Here is an 8,078-nt window from a genome sequence, read left to right as displayed (position 1 = left end):
ATTTAACAGAACATTTCCTACATTTCATATCTCCTTTTTCACAACATTGACATTTATTTGTATTTTTATCAGAGATAATTTAATGAGTGGACTTTCATAAAGATTAACACGTGAAATGATCGCTTACTCCATTGCTGCCTGAATCTTCAGCCTTGTCGAAGTCTGCTGCTGAGGGGAGCATCTTGGGGCACATCTTCATTGCAAACATTTTGGCCACCACTAAACATCTTTCCTCATCACATGTGAAGGCTTCAATCCCCAGGCACTGGGATGATGGGTACCTCTTCATGTACTCCCAGTAGAAGGTGTAAGCCCAGTACTGTTTACTGTCAGAGTCGGTACACTTCTCCAGCTCCTCATTAACGATGTTGCGGAATCTGTCAGTGATGCTTTGAAACAGCGTGCAGATACGATCGGTGATAGTCAGGAACTCTGACTCAAGGTCCTCTGACGAAGGAGGGAGCCTCTCCAAGAATAGCAGGACCATTTGTTTCAGGATGACTATCGTGCCAAAGCCCTGCGTGGCATTAGCGGCAAAGCTTGGCGACGAGGTGCAGGTTGCCAGGGAAAAGCATGGGGGTGGAATGCAGGGTGCTGGGGAAAAACCTGGAGGTGGAATGCAGGGTGCCGGGGAAAAGCCTGTTGGTGGCGAACAAAGTGAAGATCAGTCTTAAATAAAAACCAAGGCTTTATTGTTGGTTTGTTTACATACAAGTTTGGTGATTGACTAGGAATGCCTTGGAGATCGACCAGTGGATTGCGATTGGCCGGTTGGTGACCACTGCTTTAGTGTGTGTACTTTACTGGATTTATACTTGGGATATCGCTTTTCAACAGGAAAAGTTCAACACTCTCTGGAAGACGTCTTTAACTTAATTACCAAACTGTCTAGTTATAAAACAGAACAGAACAGGGCTCCGGGCAGCCGAGCGGAAATGGAGGAAAACTCGCCTCCCTGCGGACCTGGCATCCTTTCACTCCCTCCTCTCTACATTTTCCTCCTCTGTCTCTGCTTCTAAAGCCACTTTCTACCACTCTAAATTCCAAGCATCTGCCTCTAACCCTAGGAAGCTCTTTGCCACCTTCTCCTCCCTCCTGAATCCACCCCCCCCTCCTCCCTCTCTGCAGATGACTTCGTCAACCATTTTGAAAAGAAGGTCGACGACATCCGATCCTCGTTTGCTAAGTCAAACGACACCGCTGGTTCTGCTCACACTGCCCTACCCTGTGCTCTGACCTCTTTCTCCCCTCTCTCTCCAGATGAAATCTCGCGTCTTGTGACGGCCGGCCGCCCAACAACCTGCCCGCTCGACCCTATCCCCTCCTCTCTTCTCCAGACCATTTCCGGAGACCTTCTCCCTTACCTCACCTCGCTCATCAACTCAACCCTGACCGCTGGCTACGTCCCTTCCGTCTTCAAGAGAGCGAGAGTTGCACCCCTTCTGAAAAAACCTACACTCGATCCCTCCGATGTCAACAACTACAGACCAGTATCCCTTCTTTCTTTTCTCTCCAAAACTCTTGAACGTGCCGTCCTTGGCCAGCTCTCCCGCTATCTCTCTCAGAATGACCTTCTTGATCCAAATCAGTCAGGTTTCAAGACTCGTCATTCAACTGAGACTGCTCTTCTCTGTATCACGGAGGCGCTCCGCACTGCTAAAGCTAACTCTCTCTCCTCTGCTCTCATCCTTCTAGACCTATCGGCTGCCTTCGATACTGTGAACCATCAGATCCTCCTCTCCACCCTCTGCGAGTTGGGTATCTCCGGTGCGGCCCACGCTTGGATTGCGTCCTACCTGACAGGTCGCTCCTACCAGGTGGCGTGGCGAGAATCTGTCTCCTCACCACGCGCTCTCACCACTGGTGTCCCCCAGGGCTCTGTTCTAGGCCCTCTCCTATTCTCGCTATACACCAAGTCACTTGGCTCTGTCATAACCTCACATGGTCTCTCCTATCATTGCTATGCAGACGACACACAATTAATCTTCTCCTTTCCCCCTTCTGATGACCAGGTGGCGAATCGCATCTCTGCATGTCTGGCAGACATATCAGTGTGGATGACGGATCACCACCTCAAGCTGAACCTCGGCAAGACGGAGCTGCTCTTCCTCTCGGGGAAGGACTGCCCGTTCCATGATCTCGCCATCACGGTTGACAACTCCATTGTGTCCTCCTCCCAGAGCGCTAAGAACCTTGGCGTGATCCTGGACAACACCCTGTCGTTCTCAACTAACATCAAGGCGGTGGCCCGTTCCTGTAGGTTCATGCTCTACAACATCCGCAGAGTACGACCCTGCCTCACACAGGAAGCGGCGCAGGTCCTAATCCAGGCACTTGTCATCTCCCGTCTGGATTACTGCAACTCGCTGTTGGCTGGGCTCCCTGCCTGTGCCATTAAACCCCTACAACTCATCCAGAACGCCGCAGCCCGTCTGGTGTTCAACCTTCCCAAGTTCTCTCACGTCACCCCGCTCCTCCGCTCTCTCCACTGGCTTCCAGTTGAAGCTCGCATCCGCTACAAGACCATGGTGCGTGCCTACGGAGCTGTGAGGGGAACGGCACCTCAGTACCTCCAGGCTCTGATCAGGCCCTACACCCAAACAAGGGCACTGCGTTCATCCACCTCTGGCCTGCTCGCCTCCCTACCACTGAGGAAGTACAGTTCCCGCTCAGCCCAGTCAAAACTGTTCGCTGCTCTGGCTCCCCAATGGTGGAACAAACTCCCTCACGACGCCAGGACAGCGGAGTCAATCACCACCTTCCGGAGACACCTGAAACCCCAGCTCTTTAAGGAATACCTAGGATAGGATAAAGTAATCCTTCTCACCCCCCTTAAAAGATTTAGATGCACTATTGTAAAGTGGCTGTTCCACTGGATGTCATAAGGTGAATGCACCAATTTGTAAGTCGCTCTGGATAAGAGCGTCTGCTAAATGACTTAAATGTAAAATGTAAATGTAATAAAACTTGAGCCAGTAAGTTACATTACAGTGAAAAATGATCACCTGTCAAAGTGATTGTGACAGTGTAACTCACCTGACTGAAGGACAAGTGTTTTATCCAAAACCTCAAGGTTGACTGGATTAGTGGTCAGGGGTGTTGTGATGTCTACCACTTTGACAGGGTTAGGGGTCTCTGGGATCGCCAGGTTCAAGTCCACAGACTGAAAGCAACAAGGACACAATATTTAACAGAACATTTGTTACATTTCATATCTCCTCTTTACCAACATTTATTTGTATTTTTATCAGAGAAAATTGAATGAGTGGACTTTCATAAGGATAAACATTTGTGATCGTTGCTTACCCCACTGCTCCCTACTTCATCCACATTGAAGTCTTCCACTGAGAGGAGCATCTCTAGCTGGAGGTTGTTCAGCAATATTCTGCCGATTATGTTGGTCACCACTAAAAATCTCTCCTCATCAAATGAGAAGGCTTCAATCCCCTGGGGTGATGGGTACATCTTCATGTACTCGCAGTATAAAGTGTCAGCCCAGATGCTCTTACTATAAGAGTCGATACACTTCTCCAGCTCCTTGTTGACGATGTTGTTGGATCTGGCAGTGATGCTCTGAATTAGAGTGCAGATATGATCCGCGATAGTGAGTGGTGGGTGGCATGACGCCGGGGGAAAGCCTGGTGGTGGGTGGCACGACGCCGGGGGAAAGCCTGGTGGTGGGGGGCATGATGCCGTGTTAAACACTGATCGTGGGGGGCAGGATGCCTGGGCAAAGCCTGGTGGTGGGGGACAGGATGCCTGGGCAAAGCCTGGTGGTGGGGGGAGCAATGCAAGCGCAAAGCCTGGTGGTGGGGGGCACTTTGCTGGGGCAAAGCCTGGTGGTGGGGGACAGGATGCCTGGGCAAAACCTGGTGGTGGGGGGCAGGATGCCATGGCAAAGCCTGGTGGTGGTGGGCATGATGCCTGGGAAAATCCTGGTTGTGGGGGGCAGGATAGAGGGGCAAAGCCTGTTGGTGTGGGGCAGCATAGAACGGCAAAGGCTGGTGGTGGGGGGCAGGATAGAGTGGCAAAGCCTGGTGGTGGTGTGCATGATGACGGGGCAAAGCCTGTTGGTGGGGGGCAGGATAGAGGGGCAAAGCCTGGTGGTGGGGGGCATGATAGAGAGGCAAAGCCTGGTGGTGGGGGGCAGGATAGAGGGGCAAAGCCTGGTGGTGGAGGGCAGGATAGAAGGGCAAAGCCTGGTGGTGGGGGGCATGATAGAGAGGCAAAGCCTGGTGGTGGGGGGCATGATAGAGGGGCAAAGCCTGGTGGTGGGGGGCAGGATGCCGGTGTAAAGCCTGGCATTGGGGGGCAGGATGCCGGGGGAAAGCCTGGCGTTGGGGGCAGGATGCCGGGGCAAATCCGAGTGGTCGGGTGCAGGATGCAATGGCAATTCCTGGGGGTAATATGCATGGTGCCGTGGCAAAGCCTGCAGGTGGAATGCAGGGTGCTGAGTGATTTACCACAACATTCCCTTGAAATTAGAAGGAGAAAATCATCCTCATACAAACACAACTTATTACGAAACTGTCTAGTTTCAAAACATTAGCTAATAAGTTATATTACAGTAAGACATGGACACCTGTCAAAGTGATCCGTGTCAATTTAACTCACCTGACTGGAGGTCAACTGGAGTCGTGGTCATGGTTGTTGTGATGTTGTCCACTTTGACGGGGTTAGTGATTAGGGGTGCTGTGACAGACTGAAGGCAACAAGGACATCATATTTAACGTAATATTTGCGACATTGCAAATCTTATTTTTTTTACCAACAACAACAAAAATGCTTTGTATGAGTGGACTTTCATAAAGATAAACACTTGTAATCATTGCTCACCTCACTGCTCCCTGAAGCTGGTGTCCCTTCATCCACGTCCTTCAGCTTTACCAGCTCCTCGACCACATGGTGAACCATGTGCCTCGTTAGCATGGTGGCCCTGGCAGATGTTGCAAGTTTTAGTACCAGCTCTGTGCCAGTATAGTGGCGAAGATGAGTATGGATGTTTGTCACCATCTCAAGGATCTGGTACCAGCCTATGTGCCAGTTGGCCTTGCCCCCTTTCTTTGTGACTTTGACCCCACACAGTGACAGCTGGTGAATTATGTCGTTTATGAGGGGCCAGTAATGAAGGTTGATGTCTTCCTCTAGGTGGCCTTCGAAGACTACATAAACTATCATACCAATGATGTTCCTCAGGAGCTCCGAGGAGATTACCAGCTGGTCAGGGCACTTTGGACGAACCTCGCTCGCCTTGGGCTCTGATAGCCAGCTGCGGATAGAGCTTAATGGAATGTAGTCAGCAGGAGCTTCAAACAGCCTCTGGACTTTGGTGCTCACAGCTTCAATGATGGTGCTGATCAAGGTGGAACTTTGGGTGAAAAGAGCTCTCCGAAGGTCCTCAGGGCTGCTTAGGCACTGGATCTTACGGTTGAGTGAGTGGACCATCCTGACACCAGTGGAACGGGAGTAGTAGACTTGAGCGACAGGAGGAGCCTTCAGAACTCTAGAGAGGTTCTCCACTACTGCCAGCACTATGGTGACACTCATGTCGCTCAGGGCCACGGAGGACCGGTCACAGGGGCTTTCCATCTGGCAGGACCAGAGGGCCTGCAGCAGCCTGGACACGATGTCCACCACCACCTTAGAGGGACAGCACAGCTCGGAGTACGGCTGGAAGGCCAGGCTCTGGGAAATGCTCTTTAGAGCTCTTACAACTTCATCGCAGCCCTCAGGGTTTCTAAAATATACAAGCCAGATAGAGACAAGAGGAAACACTTTTATGCAAATTGAAACGCATCCTCTGTAAGAAATGTGCTACATACAGTAAATGAAGTTTGATTGATATTGGCCCCTGCACTCGTCATTTCATTTAGCATCAGTAGATGGATAGAATAATACATAGACCAAATAACTGTAACATAAAGAGTGAATGTGACTCACAGGTAGGAGAGATCAGCAGTAAAGTCAAGTGAGTTAATGGCCTGACTAAGGTCGGTGGTCAACTCAGTAAAAGCCTCATGTTCAACATCCCTCATTCTGAGTTGAGTGTTCACCTCCCAGGTCTGTCACAGGAAACAGGGGGTGCCATTAATGCCCATAGCAGTGAGGGGAAAATATTGATATCAATGTACCATGAGCCAATGCTAAATAAGGACATTGTTTATTAGAAAGGATAACTCACTAACTGTATTTTATCTCCACTTAACTTATACTGTAGACATCTTTCTAATCTCTTACCAGGTGACTTATGTCATTCCCTTCCTCTGCTTCCTTTCTGAACCTTAAAAATCAAATACAGAGCAACTGAACATTCCTGCCTTTTTTATCCTTCCTCTACTTTCACATTGATTTCCCATTGAGCCTATGACAGTGATTCAGTGGTGTAGCCAGACATTTGTTGGTGGGTGGGCCTGCAGACATTTGGGTGGGCCAGAAACTTCCTGCTATTGTACACATTTTGCCATGAGGCTGAGAGAAAATGTTGCATTTTTAAAGCTAACCGAAGCTACAATATAGATATGTTGACTGATAACGGCAATTAATTATTTTATTTTATTTTTATTTCACCTTTATTTAACCAGGTAGGCAAGTTGAGAACAAGTTATCATTTACAATTGCGACCTGGCCAAGATAAAGCAAAGCAGCTCGACACGTACAAAGACACAGAGTTACACATGGAGTAAAACAAACATACAGTCAATAATACAGTATAAACAAGTCTATATAAGATGTGAGCAAATGAGGTGAGATAAGGGAGGTAAAGGCAAAAGAAAGGCCATGTTGGCAAAGTAAATACAATATAGCAAGTATGATACTGGAATGGTAGATTTGCAGTGGAAGAATGTGCAAAGTAGAAATAAAAATAATGGGGTACAAAGGAGCAAAATAAATAAATAAATAAAATAAATACAGTAGGGAAAGAGGTAGTTGTTTGGGCTAAATTATAGGTGGGCTATGTACAGGTGCAGGAATCTGTGAGCTGCTCTGACAGTTCGTGCTGAAAGCTAGTGAGGGAGATAAGTGTTTCCAGTTTCAGAGATTTTTGTAGTTCGTTCCAGTCATTGGCAGCAGAGAACTGGAAGGAGAGGCGGCCAAAGAAAGAATTGGTTTTGGGGGTGACCAGAGAGATATACCTGCTTGAGCGCGTGCTACAGGTGGGTGATGCTATGGTGACCAGCGAGCTGAGATAAGGGGGGACTTTACCTAGCAGGGTCTTGTAGATGACATGGAGCCAGTGGGTTTGGCGACGAGTATGATGAAAGGGCCAGCCAACGAGAGCGTACAGGTCGCAATGGTGGGTAGTATATGGGGCTTGGGTGACAAAACGGATTGCACTGTGATAGACTTCATCCAATTTGTTGAGTAGGGTATTGGAGGCTATTTTATAAATGACAGGATTGGTAGGATGGTCAGTTTTACAAGGGTATGTTTGGCAGCATGAGTGAAGGATGCTTTGTTGCGAAATAGGAAGCCAATTCTAGATTTAACTTTGGATTGGAGATGCTTAATGTGGGTCTGGAAGGAGAGTTTACAGTCTAACGAGACACCTAGGTATTTGTAGTTGTCCACGTATTCTAAGTCAGAGCCGTCCAGAGTAGTGATGTTGGACAGGCGGGCAGGTGCAGGCAGCGATCGGTTGAAGAGCATGCATTTAGTTTTTACTTGTATTTAAGAGCAATTGGAGGCCACAGAAGGAGAGTTGTATGGCATTGAAGCTTGCCTGGAGGGTTGTTAACACAGTGTCCAAAGAAGGGCCTGAAGTATACAGAATGGTGTCGTCTGCGTAGAGGTGGATCAGACCAGCAGCAAGAGCGACATCATTGATGTATACAGAGAAGAGAGTCGGTCCAAGAATTGAACCCTGTGGCACCCCCATAGAGACTGCCAGAGGTCCGGACAGCAGACCCTCCGATTTGACACACTGAATTCTATCAGAGAAGTAGTTGGTGAACCAGGCGAGGCAATCATTTGAGAAACCAAGGCTGTCGAGTCTGCCGATGAGGATGTGGTGATTGATAGAGTTGAAAGCCTTGGCCAGATCAATGAATACGGCTGAACAGTAATGTTTCTTGTCGATG

Source organism: Oncorhynchus keta, chromosome 24, assembly GCF_023373465.1.
Source record: "Oncorhynchus keta strain PuntledgeMale-10-30-2019 chromosome 24, Oket_V2, whole genome shotgun sequence".
NCBI classification, from domain to species: domain Eukaryota; kingdom Metazoa; phylum Chordata; class Actinopteri; order Salmoniformes; family Salmonidae; genus Oncorhynchus; species Oncorhynchus keta.
The sequence above is the reverse complement of the archived record's forward strand: the minus strand, read 5'-3'. Positions refer to the sequence as shown.